The following is a 20,327-nucleotide window of genomic DNA, read 5'->3' on the forward strand; positions in this document are numbered from 1 at the left end:
CTTTCCCTGGATTTAATGTACCAATTTTGAAAAAGAGAAACCCCTTTCTTTCCTTTTTTGCACTTTCACACTCTCCAGGATTCTTCTTTGTAGGCAACAGCAGTCTTGGGCTCTAGATAATTGCCCACCCATACGTATGTGTGTGTGTGTATGTGTTTATATTGAATCTCTAGAATAACAGCTATAACTGATGGGTCACACTTAGGTATACAAAGGAGTATGCTCCTTGATGACCTGGATAGTGTGCACCAGTTTATAATTGCTGATGGATCATGATGAGATTACTTCCTGCAATGAGTTGTGCAACTAAGTTGGTGTTTGACATCTATGACAGAAAAGGTACTTTTGTTCTGTGGACTTTTTGCATCATTATATTATATAATGCCATTATTTTATATCATATTATATATAAAAGAAGAAAGTGCAAAGGCAGATTTATAGCTGAACATTAAGAAAACAAACCTAAGGACCACAGATTACTTATATAACTTTAAAGCTGATTAAGAAGACATTGAAGTAGTTCAATATTTTCCATATCTTAGTTCAGTGCTTATCAAGGAATAAGATGAGATCCTGAAGTATAAAGACATATCATTGAATACTACACCTAGGATTGTCCTTGCCACTGTATTTCCCATATGTATGCATGGCTTTAACCTTATGTGGAAGGTTAAGCTGCCGTAAAATGAATGGTATGCCCCCCCCCCCCCCGTCATGTGCATGCCACGCCAAACATGGGAACACTCCCCCATTGAAACTGATGTGGTTTGAGCTTAAGCATTTTTCCCCATGAGCAGAGGGAAGGGGGTTCTCCAGAATGGATACTGGCATATGGAGAGGGCCCACTGTTTATTAAGAAATTTGTTTAATTTTTGTACAATTTATTTTGCAGGGCATATATTTTCATATTTCATTTTAAATTACATGCAGCTAAATATTTCATCATGGGAAACAACAGCAAGCCCACAGCAGATATCCCATGGCTCTTGGCAGTCAGGCCCACTATTATTTTAAGGAGGAAGCAAAGCATTCCTCCCCCCCCCCACCCACTTGGTTACATATTAATAACTAAGTAGCCAGTAGCATGTATTTAGAGAAAGATAGCCCAATATTTAAAGATGGTCTTCCTTGTTTTAATCAAAGGTCTGAGTCAAAATAAAGAAATGAGACTAGGGGTGAGCTTTGTAGGGGTATATGTAAATTTTCCAGTTATCTCTAACTTGAGGCCAAAACTGAACTGAGTCCAAGTGAACCTCACATCTTGTCACTTCACCACCTTCTGTCCACCTGCCTTCTCTCTTTTGATCTCCTAACAATTCTTTTTCTCATGCTCTCTTTCTAGCCATTTCTTTGTTTATCATCTTTAGACTCTACTTAAATGCCTGAAGGAAAGGACTGAATCCAATGCAGTATCTGATTCTTCATTTACTTTGTTCTTGTAGATAGACCCCCAAATTCTAAAGTTTTATGCTCACTAGTGAAATTATGTATCTTTTCATTACTCTTTTTCACTTTGTTGTTAAAATACAAAAAAAGTAGAAAAATTGGCTTGCATTCTGTACTGCAGGTATGGATTCATAACCTAGAGTTATGGAACTGTATTTGCTTTGTATGGTGTAAGTAAAAAAAAGTTGTGATTGGCACCATTATGTCCTTGCCCAGCCCACCTCAAAACCCAGCAGTCACATTGAGCAAAGGAGATCTGTTCGGCTACCAGCTGGAGTGCTAGGAGGATGGTACTTCTAGCCACATCTCACATGCAAATGAGGCTGCAATGAGGAATTGTGGGAGGAGTCATGCTCCTGATTGTTTCAGCCTTGCTCATGGGTGAGCTGGAGCTGGAAATGTCATCCTCCTTGTGCCCCAATTGGCCACTGAACAGACCTTCTTACCTCAGTGTGGCTGTTGAGTGCTAACATAGGCTTGAGGGCTTGGGCCAGGACATTACTTGGTTACACATGTATAACTGAATAGCCAGTGTAGAAGACTGGTAAATTTACAGCGCTTTATAAATAAAGGTTAATAATAATAATAATAAGACAGATGATTGTGCTTTCCACAAATTCAAAATATGTATATGTAAAGCTTTTGTGCAAAGTACAAAAGTTTTTTTGCAAAAGATTTTTTTTGCAAAAAAGTCCAAAATGTGGGGAAAAAATGAAAAATTTGCAACGACTCTCATAACATGAGTTTTCTCATTGAGGATGTGAAAAAAATATTTTAATATTCTGGACAATACTTGTCTCAAGACAGTCTGTGCATCATCAAGAACTGCCTGACCATTAAGTTTTTCCTAACCAAAACCTTTTGTCTTGCAATTTCCACCCACTCATTCCAGTCTTCCCCCCCAACCAAGGACAAGTATTGTCCCTCTCCTGTACGACAAATCATCAGTTATTTGAAGACGCTTGTCATTCAGCCCATTAACTTCCTTGTGTCCTAAAAAAAAATACCCACTTATTTTGACCATTCCTCATCGTTTTTAATTTCCAGACCACCTCACAACTCTGGTCATTCTCCTATGAATGCTGTCTAAATGCCTTTCTTTGTATCTTTTACCTACACTTTTCCTTTTAGGTAACACTGACTTCCCTTAAGCCTCTATCTTCTCAGTGGCTCCTTTCATCCCTCCACCTTCACAAAACCACTGTATGATACTAGAGCAGATTAGTAGTATCCGTTCTAAGGATTCAAAAAGACCAGTGCTACAGTTAGGGTTGAAGCTTATCTTTAAAGTCCAGGAACAGACTTCCCAAATGGTTGCTCAGAGATTAGCAGATTTATTTATTTATTTATTTCCCCTGCCCCTCCTACTAAGGGACCCAAGGTAGCACATAATTTGAATTAAAACAAAATACAGTTAAAAACAATGGGGAGGAGAAAAGTTTTTTTAAAAAATACAATTAAACAATCATGTTTATAAACCACAATTCAAAAGGATGTTGAGAAACTGGAGCATGTCCAAAGGAGGGTGACTAAAATGGTGAAGGGTCTGGAAACCATGTCCTATGAGGAACATCTTAGGGAGCTGGGGATGTTTAGCCTGGAGAAAAGAAGGTTAAGAGGTTATATGATAGCCCTGTTTAAATACTTGAAGGGATGTCACATTGAGGAGGGAGCAAGCTTGTTTTCTGCTGCTCAAGAGAATTACAAGATGTAATTTATCCTTGATTATATGTGGTTAGGATCTCATAGTCATCAAGATGCTATGATTGGATTGACCCGGAACAATGGATTCAAGCTACAGGAAAAGAAATTCGACCTCAGCATTAGGAGGATCTTCCTGACAGTAAGGGCTGTTCGACAGTGGAACAAACTCGCTCAGAGTGTAGTGGAGTCTCCTTCCTTGGAGGTCTTTTAGCAGAGGCTGGATGGCCATCTGTCGGGGAGGCTTTGATTGTGATTTCCTGCATGGCAGGGGGTTGGACTGGATGGCCCTTGTGGCCTCTTCCAACTCTATAATTCTATGAATTTCAAAAAACAAATACAATGATATATATATATATATATACACACACACACACACACACACACACACACACACACAATACATCACAATTAAGACCTTGTGAATCAGACAGTTAACCTTGAAAGGCCTGAGGTAAAAAAAAGATAGATAGATAGATAGATAGATAGATAGATAGATGATAGCAGAAAAACAGCAGGGATAGGGGATGGGGGGCAAACTAGCTTCCCATGGGAAGGAAATCTAAAGTCTGGGAGCATCCACTTAGATTCTCTCTTGTATCCTCACCCAACATACCTATGATGATGGTTCAACCAAGAGAAAGCTCTGACCCAAGGATCTTAGAATTCAGGTAAAGATGCCCAGTGCTGGCAGCCACATATGACACTGTTTGCCACAACATTATTTCATCTTATTTTTAAAAGCACTGTATAGCTAGGGAAAGCTCTAAAGAAAAAGGAAAAGAAATAAGAAAAAATGTAGGAATGTTAATTTTATATTTACTTTTAAATCTATATTATCTTTTTTTTATTACAAGATGTAATTTATCCCTGATTATATGTGATTAGCATCTCATAGTCATCATGATGCTATGATTTAAGCGACTGTAAAAAGTGGTTGCATATGCTCTTCCTTCTTTCATTTATTTAAAAAAATCAGAACTGGGAGAATTCTACTCCCTCCAAACAAACATATATCAGAATATATAGAAATACAGAAGAAATGGTAAAGAAGGAGTGGTATGGGAAAGGAATGTTATGTCATTCATAACTGAAGAAATATAGATGGTTATCTCAGTAAATGGGTGCTTTAAGGTGTTGATGATGTGTGCCTTCAAGTCATTTCTGACTTTTGGCAATTCCAACCCAAAACTTTGAGCATAGGACTACAACTCTGGAGACCAGGTTTGGAATCTCCACTTAGCCATGGAAACTCATTGGGTGACCTTGAGCATGTCACACTCTCTCAGTCTCAGAGGGAGGCAAAGGCAACCCCACTTTGGAAAAATCTTGCCAAGAAAACCTTGTGATAGGTCCACCTTAGGGTTGCCATAAGTTGGCTCACAGCAACAACGAGGCAAAACTATCATGGGATATTCATGTTAAAAATTTGTTCAGAAAGGGGTTTCCATTGCCTTCCATTTATGCTGAAAGAATGTGACAGTGAGTTTCCAAGTCTGAGCAGGAATTTGAATCCTGGTCTCCTGGATTCCTACTCCATCACTTAAACCACTGCACCATAGTGGCTCTCTTGAAGCTGTAAGACCATGGTTTAAAGTTACCCAACAAAAGGCCATACCATGAGCAGATTTAGTGTAGTGTTACAGTTGAGCATATTCTGCCAGGAAAAACCTATGAGAATCTTCTTTCTCCTTGAGATCCAGCTAAATAGGCATAAATGAGACTGAGGACTCTTGGAGCTAGTAGCATATCACAAACAAGAGCTCTCAGGAGTGGTTCTTTAGGACTCAAAGCACTAGCTGTAATGACATGTTTTCTTCACACCCATTGAATATGAATCAAGAAAGTGCACCATGGCATTGCCACAATCTTATGCTTCCTTCATTTTGAAAGGAATTAACCTTGAAGAATGCTGCACTTATTTTCCCAATGCACAGGAAAGGGAGAACAAAGCAAAAGTTACATTCCCATTAGTTTCATTATAAGCAAAGTTAGGCAAAGGCAAAAGGTTGATGAATTAGCATTTCAAAATCCCATCCAAAGTATTGCTTTTATTTTTGTATGTTCAAATATATTTCTTACAGCACTGTGAAAACTTTGTCAGAAATAGACAGATGCACAACATGGCTTTTTCCCTGTGGTCACAAGGTGTAATCCAACAGACTTCCCACCAAGTGTAGGAACAATGTTTGTAATACAATGAATTGGCAGAGAAACTGGAGGCTGTAGCTGATTTTGATGCTATAGGAGTTTTCCAGCTGGCAAGGACAGGGAACACAGAGCATCATTTATGCATTATGGTTTCGGGCGAATTACTATGATTACTGCTGCTGATTTGCAACTGCAAGCTACCCATTTGCAATTTGAGAATGCAAGGTAGATTTTCCCTTTGATCTGTAAATGTTGCTAATAAGTTTTAACTGCAATGTGTTTTCTTGGAAAGCTGTCAAATCTTTGGGTTCCCTTTTCAGAGTTCATTTTTAAACTGTAGCAAATGAATCTTAATGTGAACCGGCTCCCCACACAGGGTCTATTTGTGTGTTTCAGTAGCAGGCAAATCAATTTGTAAAATGTAAAAGGCTTTGCTTTTCTGACTGGAGGTTAACTTGTGCACTTCAACCAGGCATTTTGCATCTGGTTCCCCTTTAAAGCCCTTAGTAAGTAAAAAGAGGAGATCTACATAAATGTTATTAATTTGCATGTCATAATCTGATTTGGGGGCCCTCTTTCACAAGATATTGCCAAAATGGAAAGTTTCCAATAACATACTGACAGTTTTTCAAATTATTTTTAAAAGAAGCGAAAAACTAAAGGAAGATTCATTGAACCATAACAGAGAAATCATGTAAGTAAGAAAAGAAAAAACCCACAAAGAAAAGTTCCTATCTCTATTCCATGCTATATTTAAATCCATACTATACTCAGCAGGTGAAAACAGATTTTCTGCTAGGAAAGAAAGGGTGGAAACATTAGAATGAGGAAAGGAAGGAAGGAAATTCATCAAATTAATGATGCCTAAGTAAGAAATCAACTCCTTCAACCTTTTCTTGACATCACTTCAATTTTCTTTAATGTATTTCTTTCTTTCACCCCACAAAATAACTTCTAGCTGTATGTGTTGTATCTCTATATCCTCCTTCATCCTTATCGTGGACCTTTCAAGATTTAGAACCTGTACATGATCATTTAAAAAAAAAAAAACTAAAGCTGAAATTTTGGCACTTATTTGTCCAACTCGGAAGGTCCTTTTGCACAATGTGACAGCAGCTCCCCCCACAACATTTTTGATCTCAGAGAGTTACATTTATGAGAATCCTCAATGGGTTATCAATACAAAATCTGGAAAGTCATATTAGCTTGTAAAAAGAGAGGGGCAAGGTGAGGGGATAGTGGTAAAAATGGAAATGAGTGGTTAATATAGGAGGTGGCAAAAGCCATCTGCTAAAACTCTTTTAAAAAAGGAAATGTACAAAAAAACCCAGTAAACTTTACAGAATAAATGATCAGTCATTTGTCTCCAGTAGATTGACTGCATACTACACTTATCATGTGAAAAGAAGACAGATTCTGGCAGGTGAGAATTCTGGAGGTGCCTTCTAGACAGTTAGCTCTTGAGGAAACCGTGGGGGAGTTTTCCTTGACATAAGGCTAAGTGAGGAGGAGGAACTGTTGGCCAACAGAATTTCCCTTGTCAGTATCTCACTCAATTATTTTTTTCCTGCTTCTTACAGTAAGGAGGAATTTTAACTAGATGACATAATGAGAAGAACCTGTTGGTCAGGAGTGTTTATTTCTCCTTCAGCTTTAAAGCAAGCTTAAAGACAAACACTTCCAAACTTTTGATTATCATTGGCTGCCTAGAAGGTGCTCTTAAGAGTAGTTGTAACCTGACTACACCTCATATGGTGAGTGTAACATGTAGCCTAGCTGTGAATCTCAACTTTTAGTGTGACAGGGAAGATCATCTGGAAATTAGGTGACATCTCTTTTATCATCTTAAATAAGTCATTCACTACCTATTTAAATCCACGTGTACTGTTTTCAGTAAATTGCAGAAACTCATTTTTGAATATATGAACATGTATTTCACAATAGGTCCTTGTTATTCTCTGCAGTTTGATTCCAGGACCCATAGCCATTTGAATCTGTGGATAAAGAATCTGTGGCGACTAAAGAGATACTAAACCCTATGTCTTCATAATTTGATTTCATGTTATGCTAAATTACTCCTTCTGTGGTTTTACAATATAATGCCTACACCAATTTTTATTTCTCTCTTCCATGAACACAATGTGCCTATACTTTTTGCTACCATCAGAAACATATCACCCTGGGAATAACAGTACTGAAGTTTGCTAAGTTACACCACGAATGAATTTGTCCCCTTTGGCTTTCTGATTATCCTCAGGGGTCTCATTAGGCAATGGAACCCTTGTTTTGAAGGTGGGGAGAAGGGATGAAAATGATGGTTAACATCAGTGCAATTCTCCATGCTAATTAGCAATGAGTGGAACTGACAGCATGAAATACAGCCCATGCCAAGAGCTATGTTTCAGAAGGAGGATGCCTGGAGAGTATCTTATCTAAAATTCAAATTGTGCTTTCCAAAGATTATCAGGAAGATGAGGAATTGGTATAAAACACCCCCAGTATATCCCCAGATGAGTAATAGTATTCTCCATATTCAAATAGAGTAACTTTTTAGAAAAGTGCTTAAACAACATAACATTGGTTTTGGACATATTTTATTGTTGATTTTTTTACCTCTGTGGGGTAAAAAGCACTTAATTTAGTGTGACATGATCCCAAGATTCAACATTAACAGAGAGATGAAATTACGAGCATGCCTTGCTTTGGAGTACCCTCCAAACACAATTAGAGCACAGTGGATTCATGTGAATATGTGCTGCAATGGATTTCCCCCAACTGTACATAGGTTCTGAGTTTGGGAACTGGTAGACTATAGGAAGTCAACCTGCCCATTCTGCTTACATTCACTAGCTAATTCTCTGAAGGCCAGTCTCCACTCTTCTTATTTTTACAATCTTTTACTGGCAGTTTTGATGCTCCTTTCCTTGGAGGATTAGCATATCTACTTATTCTGTGGGTTCAAAAAGGAAACATGAGTAGACATCACTATGAGGCCTGAGGCAGTAAGCAGCCAAGGAAAAGGGTGAAGAATGAGAGTTCATGCACACCCTATCATCACATACAGCAAATCTATTAAGAGAAATGGTGATTGGGAAAAGAAAGGTTTATTAAGAGGGCAATACATCCAAATGTGTTTGGACTGCAGTTCCCAACTGCCCTAGCCAATTGTGAATGCTGGGAGTTCAGTATCTGAGAGGCCACTTAGTTCCTATTCCTAAAGAGACTTAAGTCTGTCTAAGTTCCACAAAACTTAATAGAATTTAAGCACTAATCCAAACCTTGAATGCAAATTACAATGGGACTCTTTTATTCTGTGTATTGTACACTAAGCCTGAACGTTCAATCTTGTAACATATAGACATTGTTTATTAAGGGTCAGATTGTTTGCTTCTCTACAGAAAAATGCTGAGTCTTCAAAATACAAACATCTCGTTTATATATGTAATACTGTATCTACATTTCTTATAGTGCTGGCTTGCTTTTCTTGGGTTTCCCAGTTTTACTGAAAATGACTATATTATCCCCAAAACTATCATTAGGTCAAAGAACTCAGTAACATGAAACACACAATGAAAAGACTACAGCTTCTTAAAAATCTTGAATGTATTGAGAAGGTTACATTTTATAAAATCTAACAAGAATAATTTGCTAGGTCCTTTCATCATATCTTTGGCTGATTACTGTTAAACCTCTCAGACATTAAGGAATCTGAAGCATCAGGAATTCATCAAATTTAGAGTGGCTGTTGACTTATTGAAAGTTGCAGGGAGGTGAAGGAGAAAATCAGGTTTCTGTACCAAGGCTTAAGGATTCTTCATTCACTACTAGCTTCCTTAGTAATCCTTATCACTGTCTGAACCAAACACTAAGCTGCTGGTTTGAAGGAAGAAATTTCAGGATGCTTAGTTCAGTACATAAAGAATACTTCATAAGGTTTATATGATTTGTTTAGGGAAGAAAATCAGACTCCAGGATAATACAAGCCCTGTGGTTCCTGATGATTAGTGAGATACAAATCTGTAGCCTGAAATGCAAAGGCTACCTTTAAATCCCACAATGTGTCCAAAGAACTCTAAAGAGTGGAATTATATGTTCCATTCCAACATTTCTTCAAAGCCTAGCAGCTGGTCCTTCTTTGCAAGCATTTGTGAATTTCAGTAAGATGTGAGCACTCGACCTCTCAGCTTTCATTTTCCCCAGCAATTTTTTGTTTTCTGCCAGTCCCCCAAACATAAGATCTATGACTTGTGTCTCTATTGTAAGTATGGAACTGGGAGTAAGCTGAAGGGAAAATATCTGGTGGAAGAGAGTTTTGGGGAGAAGTGGCAGGTCTGAAAGGGGCTTGTTCCCATGTTTGAAAATTGCTGTTTGTCCCAGACTCATGTCCTGACTCTCACGTTTTCTGTCAGTTCACCCAAATAATATTTTTTTAAAAAAGCTGTGGTCAAGTTCAATTAGAACTGAACTGTCCTTTGCTGAACATTTTTAATTATATATAAATAAAATTAAAATGTTCCATGCTGAGATTACTATGGTGGATCCTGTTGGTTGGTGATGCTGCGACAATTGTACAGCTTCATTTTAAAGGCTGCTCCAAGAACATTTTGTGGTGATGACAAGTCTTCTGAGATGTATTTTTCACATGCGTTTCAGAGAGGTCTTACTTAAGCCATGAGCAAATGACTGCAATCGGGATGCAGCAAACATGTAAAGAAAGCAAGTGGGATCAAGATTACTTGAATTCCACCTTTTCTTTGTTTTTATGTGCATAGATGCTTGAGTTTACAGAAAATATAAGTGCAATCTAGGATTTAGAATTCTCTGACGACTCACATTGTGCAGAGTCTTGTGGCATAGACACTCAGTGAATTAAAACATCAGTTATGTAAGGAGGTAGAGCTTGAAACGAGCTTGAAACAAGTAAGATTTTTTTGGGGGGGGGGGGGGTGGAGGTTGGTACCACTCTTGGAATCTACATAATTGTGCTGTTGGGGGGGGGGGGGATTCTGGAAGTTATCATGCAATTCTCCTGTTTTCTCTCCAGTATACTTAGTGTATCCTGATCATGGTCATTGAGCTTGTGGGAGGAATTTATAACATTGGCCTAACTTCAGTTGCTAATCCTAGCTAGAGTAGACACACTGACTCAATTGCTGAATTGTTGGTCACTCGTGACTAAATGCCAATGAGTCATTGAGGCTAACTGGGACTGGCAACTGGATTTAGGACATTTTGGGACCATCTAGACTAGTTTTGCTTATTATTATTATTATTATTATCATTATTATTCTGATTTTCCCCCTCAAAATTGGGAATCAAAGTGGCTTACAATTTGAAAGCACAATTAAAAACATACAAAAGTGACTAGTGAAATAGAATTAAATATTACAGTATTAAAACTGATCACTTATTTAAAAAAATAGAACACAAATAAAAAAATAACCCACTTAAAAACCATGCACTTTAAAACAGGACATTCTTTAAAAACTTTAGGTTTTAAAGCCTGTCTGGATAAATAGACAAAAGGACAGCAAGGAGGGGGCCATTATGGCCTCCCTGGACAGGGAGTTCCAGAGTCTAGGGGCAGCCACTGAGAAGGCCATATCTTAATTTCCTACTGTGCTTATCATGGTGGTGGAACTGAGAGACTGGCCTCTCCTGAAGATCTCAGAGCCTAGGATGGCTCATACAGGGAGACACAGTCTGCCAAATAGCCAGGACCTGAGCCCTATAGGTAGGGTTGCCATAATGAAGGACCTCGAAACCGGGACAAATGTAGGACAAGGTTTGAAAATGTAGGACATTTTTTTTTTAAATTTCCTGGCTAGGAAATTAAAACAAAAAAGTCCTAGATTTTTAAACCTTGTCCTCCTCCTCCTCCTCCCGGCCTGGGAGGGAGCCTAGGCCGGCTCCCAGGCAGAGAAGGGCGCGGTGCCAGGCTTCCTCCTCCTCCTCCCGGCCTGAGAGGAAGCCTAGGCCTGCTCCCAGGCCGGGAAAGAGGCGGAGGCTGCTCCTCATCGCGGCGATCGCCGCAAGGGGAAGCGTCCTTCTCCTCCTCCCGGCGTGGGAGGAAGCCTCAGCAGGCTCCCAGGCCGGGAAAGAGGCAGGGGCCGCTCCTCATCGCGGCAATCGCCGCGGTGGGAAGCGGCCTCCTCCTCCTCCCTGGCCTTGCGGAGGCCTTGGAGGACCCCGCGACCGGAGCTCCGACCACGGAGCCGCCTCTAAGGCCTCGCTGGGGCCCGGGAGGGAGCGTCTCCGCGGCTGGAGCTCCAACCGCGGAGAGCCTTCCCAGGCCTCAGCAAGGCCTTGGAGCCGCCGTGGGGCCTGAGGTGGCCGCGGTGGGCGGGGCTGTCCCGGTTTGGGCACCAAACCGGACCGGGACCAGGTTGGCCCCTCCCAAACCGGGATTGTCCCGCCCCCCGGCGGGATATGGCAACCCTACCTATAGGGCTTTATAGGTGATAATCAGCACTTTGAATTGTGCCCGGAAACAAACTGACAGCCAGTGAAGCTGTTTCAACAGGGACATTTTGTGGCCTTTGTAAACTACCCCAGTCAATAGACTGGCTCTTTGGGCCAGCTGAAGTTTCCAAACACTCTTGAAAGGCAGCCCCAGGTGGAATGAGTTACAGTAGTTGTAATGGGATATAATAAAAAAAAAAATTGCTTTAGCACTCCATCTACTCTCTCTCTCATACTCTTGAATGTATTCTGCTTGGTCACTTGCTTCTATGAGGATTGAGTCACATGTCTTCCAAATACATGTGCATAATCCCCAAAAACTTGGATTTTTATTCATTATCTGTAATAGCAAAACAAACAAACAAACAAAAAAAACAGTTTGGCTCCATGTCAAGAATGATATTACATACTGCAATTACTGCAGCCAGAATCCTGTTGCTGGACTATGCTGGAATAATAAACCCAGTGTAGACAGCAGGAGGAAAAGGCAGCAGGCACAGTGGTTTGTGAAGGAAATAAAGCATTGGAGAAACAGGCAGTTTGGAACCAGGTCTTTCTGTCTTCCCTTGTTACCACTGCATGAACCTGGAAAAACTGCAATTGTTAGGGTAGTATACCAACAGGATTCCAATTTCAGTGTCTGACTTGTGTCTTTATGTCTCTTGTTCTGTACCCATTTGCAAATACTTCTGGAAATTAACAAGCTTTGCTCGTGCACACCTGGCAGGGGAGCAGTGCTAACAGTGTGCTTCAACTTTTAACTAGGTGATGGCTTCCCTTGGAGAATCAAAAAGCTCAATTTGAGTTAATTGTGGTTGTCAAATTATCCTCCCCATAAAGTGTGAAACTGCACTCTGCTGACAATTGGCATTCCCCAGGGAAAAGACATTGTTAGGGCAACTAGCCAGGGAGTGTTTGTGTGAACAATTAGATGATATAGTGGCTGTTCTACCTTCCTCCTCTCCCCACTCCTTCAGTTTATCTATCTTATAACACCATTCCTCCATATTTTCAAGCCCATTTTCAATCTATGCTGCCTTTCATTTCATCCTTACAATTGTAATTTACTGTAGCATTGAACCTGGAGCTGAGTAGCATAACATCTGTGCACCATTTTGCAAAGCTGCTTCTGCTACATCAGATTTGGAACAGAGGATGCTCATGGCCTAGATATTATATGGGGTGTTAACAACACTTTGTACTTTTATTAGGTTGTTTAATTGCAAATAAATCTTAGTAACATGGTTTTATCACTATTAGCTATATTGCAGTCTTTCCAGAAACAGTGTTGCCCAGGCTTTGGGTCTGAAGTCGATATAAAATTATTATGTCTGCCTTCTTACACTATTAGTATCAACAAACAATATTCTTAGGAACTTGAGAACATCTACTACTGGTTTATTTTATAGTGACATATAAAGGCAAACGGGTGGCTTAGTTTTAGTCTAACCCTTTTTCTTCCTCGTTCCACTATATCTCCTTAAAGCCCTCCCCTCCCAACTGCTGCTTGAGGTCTGTTCCACCATTCCTTCTCTCCACCATATAATCAACCTCTTTCTCTTTGCTTCATTCCTACTCCCTTCACATATCCCATTAGTTTCCCTGTTCTCAAAACAAATATGTTCACCTTTGAGCTTGGAGAAATCTTTAATTAACTTATTAAATTATTAATCCATTAGATTTTGCTTCGAGTTTATTTGAACACTGTAGGTTTCCTGAAACTGTAGTTAATCCAGCACTTGACTGAATTAATTCTTTTAGGCTGCTATAATTTGTTAGGGGATGGGGTGCTTCTCCCTCTGCCAGCTTCAGCAAAACAGGAAGACCTAATGAAAAGAAGAATTAAAAATAAAGGACATCCATTAAATGGTTCTGTTCTAGCTGTCTTGGAAATTTGCCTGCTGCTTTGTAGATTAGAACCAAAAAAATTGTGAAATCTTCCCTGGAATGGAACAGAATGGAATGTGTGCGATGGTGTGGGATGGTATTATTTGCCCAGCAAGAAGTCCCCAGGAACCATGGATTTGTCAAATATTAAGCCTTTTAGACCTGAAGGCAAGTGTTTTTCATCAATCCCATATATGGGGTTAGAGTCTTTAGGTAGTGAGTGGGGTGTGTGAGAGAATATTAGAAATAAATGCCTGTTATTTACTTGTTTCTCTGGCTCTGTTTTTGTTCTTTTCCTCTGTATCAGATTTTAGATGATTGTAGAAGAGACCTGTCTTTTTATACCTTGCAAGACACCATGCATCTCAATTCTATCACCATTTCAAGCCCAGTTGGTGGGGACATGAGAGAGGGCCTTCTTGGTGGTTGCCCCTAGACTCTGGACCTCCCTGCTTAGGGAGATCATAATGATCCCTTCCTTGTTGCCCATCCCTGGGCAGGCAAAAACCTTTTTATTCAGACTGGCTTTTAAAACTAAATGTTTTAAAAGAATGGGCTAGGGAGTGCTGTATTGTTTTAACAAGTGTATTTCAGAGATTTTGTATCTTTTTAATTGGATTTTATTTTTTAAAGTTGGCTTGTTTTAATACTACAAATAGTTTAAATCTATTTCAATGCTCTCTTCTTGTATGTTTTTAGTTGTATGGTTCTTTTAAATTGTGAGCTGCTTTGAGTTCCAAAGTGGAAATTATAATGATAATAATAATAACAATGGCTCTGCATTATCAATAAAATATTTTTCATTAATCCCCATTATATCCTATGAGACACATATGCAGGCTGTAAGGCTGGGAATAAAGAAAAACCTGTTCCTTGTTCCAGACCCTACATTCCTCTTTTAGTGATCTTAGGGCCAAAACACACTGAAGAAATAATCCAGTTTGAGACTGCTGTAACTGCCTTGGCTTAGTGCTAGGGAATCCTGGGAACTGTAGTTCTGAGAATGCTAAATGTTGCACAAAACTACAGTTCCCAGAATGCCCAGATCCCAGAATGAGCCAGGGCAGTTAAAGCAGTCTCAAATTACATTATTTCTGCAGTGTGTTTTGGACCTAAGATCACTAAAGGAGGGATGTATCTTCCATGACACATTTCTCATGGAGGATACATAAGCTCCTTTTCGTGCTTACAGGGGAAACAGCTTGATGTCCTCCAAATAATTTGGAATACCATATCCTGGCCATTTGTGTGCTGATAGTCCAAAGTGTTGGGAAAGACATGAGGGAATGGATGTTACTTTTTAAATAATACATTTTGAATGTGTGCACCATTGAATGTGTGCACCATCCTATGATCATAGGATACAAAAAAGGCCTTCAGGGGGCATGCAACCTACAGGATATATTTTCCTCATCCTTAGTCTAAATCCTGTATATACCTTCTGATTACAGAAATTTACCTGCTCCTAAGCATTATCAAGGAATCACACTGATTTCAGTTGATCTTTCATTCATTTAATGAATATCCCTGTTATGTGTGTGCTTTGCCCACATACGTAGACACATCTCATTTCTAACAGATAATTTCCATTTCTGTTTCCTTGTTCTGCATTTATCTGTCTGGTTTCTACTCTCTCTCCCTCCCTCCCTTTTTTCTGGTGTATTTCAGATTACTAAATAAAAGTTTCATTACTACATAGGTTTCCAAAAATGATTTGATTCCAAAAGATGATGAATTTTAACCGAAGTGAAATGTCAGGCACAGCGGGGACATTTTAAAGCATCAGTAAGTTAGGATAGTGGAACACAACCCCTCAATATAATTGTGCTGACAGCCCCTAGTTATCAGGAACTAGGCAAGGGGACACAGCGGTCACCTGCTTTGCTATTTAATGTGGTAGCTTAATACTTCCAAGGTGCAATTGCGTATTAAAAGCCTCCTTGCCCCCCTGATGTGGCTAAATAATGGGATTTTGCTGCTGGGCTGCACTTCCCTGTTACAGCATGGGTAATAGGCATTTCCTGTGCTGCTCTTTTCAGGGGGGAATACTTAACTAGCTTCCACTATAAATAGATACAATGATATTTCTAGTGATGAATCTGTGAATCTTGGTTTCTCTCAATTTCTCCTTTTTCAGTCCTGTTTCTGCAAAAGCAAGCACTATACACACACACACACACACACACACACAGGTTATTGTGTGCTTCTCATGATTTTTGTGTACTTCTTCGCCTAATATACAGTTCTTCAAACAATTTTACCCAATATAATTCATTTTGTGTGTTATTTTCACCAAAGAACATGTTTTGAGGCAAAATTTGTAAAACAGCTGCATTGATTCATTACGAATCAATCAAGTGAGTATTGCTTCAGTATGAATTAGGTAGGTTCACATGACATTACAAATGGAATGAAGTTCCCTCCTTCCTTCTCTAGACATATCTACCTTGTATTGGCATCTTGGCATCACTTTTTCTTGTTTATGTCATCTTTTTGTTACTGTATTTTTGACACAGAGATCCTCCATACCTATCTCATACAGAAATTGAGCTCAAGTGTTTCAAAACCCATGTGAATTCAACATTTTCATTTCATAAAGTATTTGATTTCATAATTTACTCTTAAGCCCCACCATGAGTTTGAAATTGAGTGGTAGGTAGAAATGAAGGCTATGCTGAGTTTTTGGTAAAATGCAGGCAGTTTGAGCCATTTGTGGGAGAATTGCAAAGGGGAAGGAGGCAACCTTTGGACAGGGGTTATTACTGCTGCAACATTAAGCAAGCCCTGTTTTATTAAAGTTATGGCTCATGCTGGCATTAGGGCAATAGAGGTGTCAAATCTCCTGTTATTAACTCTACTGCCTAGGGGCATAGATTTCAGCAAACATATCCAAGAGCTAGAGCTAATCTCTAGCACAGAGTGGAGGCCAGGGGTAATTACTTCAGCCTAGCACAAGATCAGAGGAGGGGCAGTAAAGCAAAAATAAAGTATTTTCAAAGAGAAAAGGGAATGAAGGACAAAGAAAAATAATGGCCAAGAATATCTGCCTCCCAGATTTCCTAGGAATGAAGCCTTGCAAAATCAATATGGTCAAGGGACAGGTATGTTGCTGCTGCAATATTACTTATCCTTTACAGATTGCTTTAATAGCACAATCATGGAGAAGTCATATAGGGCAGGTGAGAATAACATCACCAGCTCCATTTGCTTTGTTTCGAACATAATGGATAGTAGATTGGGAAGAGAAACCAGATTAATGTTGCCTGCCTGAGGATGCTTGTTTTTTTTTCTTACATGGGGAGTCAGCATTTGATATTAACAATCTGTGTACTATCTAAAATAGTAACAGGATTAACAGATAATGAGAGAGATGTCAAAAAGATATGTAGGCTAGAAGCGGATCCAAAGCTGATGTTTGAAGTCATTTGGATCAAGGATGGGTTTGAGACCTTGCTGACTCCCAACAAGAGTTAGCATTAATGTTGTCTGTTCAAAATGAAAGGTGGGCTAGAACAGACCCAACATTCATAAATAGCAAGATTTTAAATCTCAAATGTGTGTGTGTTTATATTTGGTTGTATCTATAGATATTATCCTACTAATATATGCATTCATACATAATGTTGCACTAATATGCATGATAAATACTATGTGATGAGCCTAGATGGGGGATCTTGCCAAGTAACAAAGACTGAAGGGCACCAGATAATGGAGAATCTAAATGTCTGAGCACCATAGTCCCATCCACACTACACAATTATATCAGTATTATTCTACTTTAATTGCCACAGTTCCATCCTATGGAATCCTGGGATAGGCAGTTTAGGGAGGAACATTTGGAATTTTCATCCAGAGCACTCCAATTCCTAACACTATTACAAACCCCAGGATTCAGTAGGGTGGAACCATGGCAGGTAATGTGGAATTTTAGCACTATAATTGTATAGCATGTCTGGACCCAGAAGTGTCTTGCACATGTATGCATAGTGAACATCTGAGGGGTTACTAGTCCTTTGGGGAGCAGGGAGCATCCTAGATAGGAAGAAGAATCCCGAGTCCCCTTGCAACTCTGAGCTAACAAAAGAACACTGTGTTTTGCTAATAACCAATTTAAAACTAAATCTGGCATCTGAACAAAGAAATCCTAGCTGATTAATCATCTGTGTTTAACTGCTCATTAATCAGTTCAATCTGCATGAATTTGCACATGAAAGGAACCGTTGTTATGGACAATAAGTAGTTTCTTTATAGATATGCATGTATGTATTAAAGCCATATATTACTTTTTGGTTAAACTACATGTTGAATTAGAATGTAGCACACAGTTCTGTATGAATTTTCTGTTTACTTAGAAGTAAAACATGGGACAAGATGCAGACTAGGAGGCTGTGCAGACTGCCCCTAAGGGGCGGCCTGCAGCTGCCTCCAGCTGTGCCAGATAAGGGCTGTGGCAACCACGTGCTGTGGCCCCGATCTGGCCTTTCCAGGGTGCAAAAAGGAGCTGTAAAAAGCGGCTCCTTGTTTCACCCTGGAAAGGGTGCAATAGCTGTGGCACTGTGGCTTTAAGGTACTCTTTTGGCACTGCGCCATGTGGACGCAGCACCATAGGAGTGCTGTGATGCCACACGCTGTTTGGAGTGGTGCAAAGTATCACAACACCCTGGGGGTGGAGTCAGGGCATGTGTCATGTGGATCCCACACCCCGACTCCACCCCAGGCCTGCCTTAATGGCTGGTGTACAGCCCCTAGAACTTTTTTTAGTGCATTTCGAGTTACACACTCTTTATTTACCATAATATGTAGTTTAACCCAACTATATGTCAGAGTGGCGTACATTCTTCTTCTAAGGTGGTGCATGATATCTACAGGTTTGACAATGACCTTAAAAATAATTAATAGATGGGCCTTTTCTTTAGAAGGCATCTTCCTAGGCAGTAAACCCCCCCCCTTTTTTTTTTTTTTTTTTAAATGCACTCTTGTAGTCTGTGGGATACTGTTCCTGGGATCTCATCTCTCCACTGAAGGCCAAGGAAGAGAACACCATTTTCAGAGGGGGGAGATCCAATACTTGCAATGGGAAGGAACTGGATTTTTTTTAAACTAAAAATAAAAATTGTTACATGGAGAGAGAATGGCAAAAGACTGCTTCTCCCTCCTGTCTTTCTAAGAGGAAAATTCAAAGTTTTGATATCATCCATCCTAATGATATGAGTTTCCATTGATTAAATTTATGAATAATGGAAGTCCTAAATGTTGTTCATCCCCAGCCAGAATAGCCCTCCTGAATGAGTGGCAGTTTCTTACTTACTGACTCAACATTTCACAACTGATTCAGTTACCCCCTTATAGTTGGGATGAGCCAACAGGATTCAGGCTAAAAATGTTACAGACTTATCTGAAGCACATAGGTCCAAAACGCACAGTAGAAATAATCCACTTTTTGACCACTTTAACTGCACTGGCACAGTGCTGGGGAATCTTGGGAATTGTAGTTTATTGTACAGCCAGAGCTCTCTGACAGAGAAGGCTAAATGTTTCACAAAACTATAGTTCCCCAAATTCTCTAGCACTCAGCCAAGGCAGTTATAGCCGTCTCAAACTGGATTATTTCTTCAGTGTGTTTTGGACCATAGAGTTCAACATCTTCCTTGTCTCCTATTATAGTGATGGCATTAGAGGTGGAAAATATGAAAATATTTTTTTTAAAAAAAATGACTGACAAACATATTTCTTGAGTGTCAGGAAATCCTGACACAGAGAATCTTGGAATGAAGAAAATTTTCACAATTTAGGCTTTATTTTGCATAAAATTCGCACATATGTTTTTGTTTTGTTTTGTTTACACAGAAAATAACATCTTCTATACAGAAAATATTCAATCCAGAAAATAATATATCTTCTACACAGAAAATGCTGTATTCTGCACAAGATAGCACATGATTATGCACAGGGCAAGTCCTGAACTGCAAACAATCTTCAAAAAATGGCATTTAAAAAAAATATGTGATTTTTGAAGACTGTTCGCAGTTCAGCGAACTGTCCAGACTTTCTTACAGAAGGAAGAAATTGCTAAAATTACTGATTTCATCCACCAAAAACAGAATTAAGTTTTTAGTTGGCATAGAAAGTGTGCTCAGTTTCTTTAAAAAGAAAACTTATTTTCTGCTTCTGTGTCTCTGTATTTTACCTTTCCTCATTTTAGGGACCTTCATTCCAGTATTTGATGCCAGAAGGCTATGGAAAGAGATCAGTCCTGACAGCCAAGCTTACCACCAGAGCTCCCTCCTCCTTTTCCACTGGCAAGGTAGCCATGCCCTGCAGATGAGCTGTGGCCTTCTGGGGGTGATGCCAGCCCCTCATGTTAAGGACATACCCTCTCCAGATGAGCAGAGACAGAGAAGAACCCTCCTGCAGTCGCATGCACTGTCCCAGCCAACAAGAAGCCCTGCCCTGTACATAGCTAATGAGATGTCTGTAAAGGATTGCACCCTCTTGTACATTCCCCTCTCTTTCCCTTTCAACTTGTTTATTGTGTCAAAATTGTCAGAGTTTGTAATAGTAACTTTCAGAAAATATTGTACTAAAAAGAAAATTGCACTCAATAAAAATTCTGAAAATAGCCTTGGCCTTTAAAACAAGAAGACGAAAGAAAGAAAGAAAGAAAGAAAGAAAGAAAGAAA

At 39.5% G+C, this 20,327-nt stretch overlaps 1 protein-coding gene across 2 annotated transcripts in view; it reads left to right on the forward strand.

Annotated features, from left to right (window-relative positions):
* EPHB1 (EPH receptor B1) overlaps positions 1–19,933 on the forward strand; it is a 493,034-nt gene extending 473,101 nt beyond the window's left edge. For both annotated transcript variants that reach the window (XM_089509381.1, XM_089509382.1), the window contains exon 17: positions 19,850–19,933. The gene's annotated coding sequence lies outside the window, so the exon portion shown is untranslated. The remainder of the gene's footprint in view (positions 1–19,849) is intronic.
* Positions 19,934–20,327: the final 394 nt, after the last annotated feature.

The sequence above is a fragment of the Sceloporus occidentalis genome, unplaced genomic scaffold (genome assembly GCF_023333645.1).
Source record: "Sceloporus occidentalis isolate IW3139 unplaced genomic scaffold, rSceOcc1.0.p SCAF_2, whole genome shotgun sequence".
NCBI lineage: Eukaryota > Metazoa > Chordata > Lepidosauria > Squamata > Phrynosomatidae > Sceloporus > Sceloporus occidentalis.